Here is a 3,164-nt window from a genome sequence, read left to right as displayed (position 1 = left end):
CCGCGGCTCAGCCGCCCCGCCCCTCAGGAGGGCTGCCGCCGCGTTGCCCGGCCCCCGCCCTCTGGGCTGGACGCAAGCGTCTGTCACCGCACTACCAGCACGTCCGCCTCCGCGGGAAACCCCGCCTCCCACGCCAGTGCCCCTGGTCCCACCCCCTCCATAAAGCAGGGCGTAGCTGCATCGTTTATTTCAGGTCCCCTCCTTGCCGGACTGCCTGAGGTGGCAGGAGACCGAGGGGCCGGCCTACTACTGACACTCTCCAAGCCTCAGTGTTCTCATCTTTAAAATGGATATAATAGGATCACCTCACCGGAATGCTATGAGGCATAAATGAGATAGTGAACGTAAAGCACTTAAGGGAAACCTAGGAAAAAAGACCAACAACCTTAAAAGCTGCCATTATTATTATTATTATTATTATTATTATTATTATTATTGAATTTTCCGAGATGTAGTGGCTTTCCATCCAGGATCCGCCAGCCCTTAAGTGGCTCCCTCCCCCACATGCAGGTCACTGAGAGACTGGGATACTCCCAGACCCCACTAGGGTACTTGTCAGCCAGGATCTCCAAGACTCTTTAGGACCAATGCTTATTCCACCAAGTTCCTGACCTTCCACCCAGACTGCAACTGGGGTTTATAAACATTTATTGAGCACCGACCACATGCTAGGTTACTGCACTGAGGATACGGAAGTGAGCAAGACAGGCAAAACCTGCCCTCACAGGCTTAGCAGGTAGACAGCAGAATAAATAAGCAGATGATGTGGTATGTTGGAAATTTCTGGAGAAAAATTCAGTAGGCCAAGGAGACAGGGAGTGCCCAGACAGGTGGGGTTTGTATTTTTGAAGTAGAGTGCTGGAGGGAGGCCCCATGAGGAGGTGCCATTTGAGCCAAGAAGAGAAGAATGGATTGGGGACTTTCTGGAGGAAGAGCATTCCAGGCAAGGGAAACAGCAAGTGCAAAGGCCCTGAGGTAGGAGTGTGCCACTGGATGTGACAACTAGCTAGGAGGCCAGAGGGGCTGGAGTGGCATGAACAAGGAGGATTGGCAGCCAGCCAAGTTCCTGTTAAGGCCTTGAAGTCCACTTAAAGGACTTTCATCCTGCCTTCAAGAGTCCCCAGCTTTCAGCCCTCCTGTCACTAGGACTGGGGATGATTCAGAGAGCACCTTCTAGCCGAGGGTATTCAGAATCCCCTCTTTTCCATTTGTCAGTGCCATAAGCCAGAGAAGATGATGTTCACTAGCTTAGGGAAAAGAAAATAAGCTGGAAGGATAATGGGCGTTCCCAGAGTCCAAGGGGGTCTGGGGGACTCGGTTGAAAGCAAGGTAGCCCTAGAAAGAGAGACCCTGGGGAATAGTTGCCTGGCAAGGACAGTGGGTAGGGTGCTCCCGCCTTTGGAGACAGGGCACAAGTGAGGGAGGGGCAGAGAGAGAGTCAGGGAGACAGAATCTGAAGCAGGCTCCAGGCTCTGAGCTGTCAGCACACAGTCCAATGTGGGGCTCAAACCCACAAACCGTGAGATCATGACCTGAGGCTAAGCTGGACGCTCAACGCTCAATGGACTGAGCCACTCAGGCACCCCAAAGCCTTTCTTTTTTTTTTTTTTCATAGTTTATTGTCAAGTTGGTTTCCATATAACACCCAGTGGTCTTCCCCACAAGTGCCCTCCTCCATGACCATCACCCAAAGCCTTTTATTTTTTACCATTGCATTTACCACAGCATTGTGTCCTGTCTGAATTCCTAACCCTGTGAACCACGAGCAAAATAAAATGGTTGTTTGACACCGTTATTTGGGGAGAGATAGTTATTCCAAAAAGACTTTTTTTTTTATAGTAATAGCATCAAGAATGGTTAAATGGTTAAATTTTTTACCAACTTTTCCTCTTCCTTTTTTCTCACCCAGTGTGGCATTTAGAAGTGTGAACCTGTATTCTAGTTGTTTTGTATTTCTATATCTATATACTTAAGAAGTTTCCCATCAAATTGTAACCAAAATTGTTTGTAATACTCTTATGGAGTCGTACCTATTTCCTCCCATACCTGTTCAACTACCTCCTCCATTGAGTACTCTTGGGAGAAAACATGGCCCTAACCATGTTATTAATGTTGTTTTTCTACCTCATTAATATCACTGATTATTTCTAGAAACTTACATTGAATTAGCACTCATAGACATTGGTAGTAGAGCATTTTATACCACAAAGGTTTTTGATTTTGTTTTTCACATAGCGACTCCATTGATTTTGTTTAAACTTATTTCCTTGTTGGGGCACCTGGGTGGCTCAGTCGGTTAAGCATCCGGCTTCAGCTCAGGTCATGATCTCATGGTTTGTGGGTTTGAGCCCCGCGTCAGGCTCTGTGCTGACAGCTAGCTCAGAGCTGGGCCTGCTTCAGATTCTGTATCTCTCTCTCTCTGACCCTCCCCTGCTCACACTGTCTCTGTCTCTCAAAAATAAATTTTAAAAATTTGTTTTGAATAGCAAATAATAAAAAGTATTTTCCCTTGTTTCATTTTTTGGGGGACTAGTTACTGCACTTTGTATTGCTAGTTTTCATAAGAGATAAAAATAATGTGTATGCTGAGTGTTAGCTTATGAGCCAGAGCATACATCGAATCCTCCAGTTTGGGGGGTATTTAAAATACTGCACTCAGAAAAGTATTAATTGTATGCTTTTCCCTTAACCCATTCACCCTCACAGAAATGCACGGGTGAAAAGAGTGATATATTTTTTTCTTCAGTTCTCAGTGTAGAGTCTGCTTTTCATACACATAGTGAAATTGCTCACTAAATGCACAAACACTGAGCGATAACTAAGTATTACTCATGCCTATACACGGATCAAAGCAGGTAGTATACATAGATGATGAATTATATAATTTCATAAGAAGATAGAGAAATACAGTTTTGAAAGTTGAATTCTGGAGGCACCTGGGTGGCTCAGTCAGTTGAATGTCTAACTCTTCATTTTGCCTCAGGTCATGATCCCAGGGTCCTGTAATCACGTCCCACGTCAGACTGTGAATGTGAAGAGTGTGAGGCCTGCTTAAGATTCCCTCTCCCTCTGTCTCTCTCTCTCTCTGCCCACTCTCTGCTGCTCATTGTGCTCTAAAATAAAAATAATAACATTAAAAGTGAAAATGAATTTTTGTCAACACT

The sequence above is a fragment of the Suricata suricatta genome, chromosome 14 (genome assembly GCF_006229205.1).
Source record: "Suricata suricatta isolate VVHF042 chromosome 14, meerkat_22Aug2017_6uvM2_HiC, whole genome shotgun sequence".
Classification (NCBI taxonomy): domain Eukaryota; kingdom Metazoa; phylum Chordata; class Mammalia; order Carnivora; family Herpestidae; genus Suricata; species Suricata suricatta.
Note: the sequence above shows the minus strand (reverse complement) of the source record.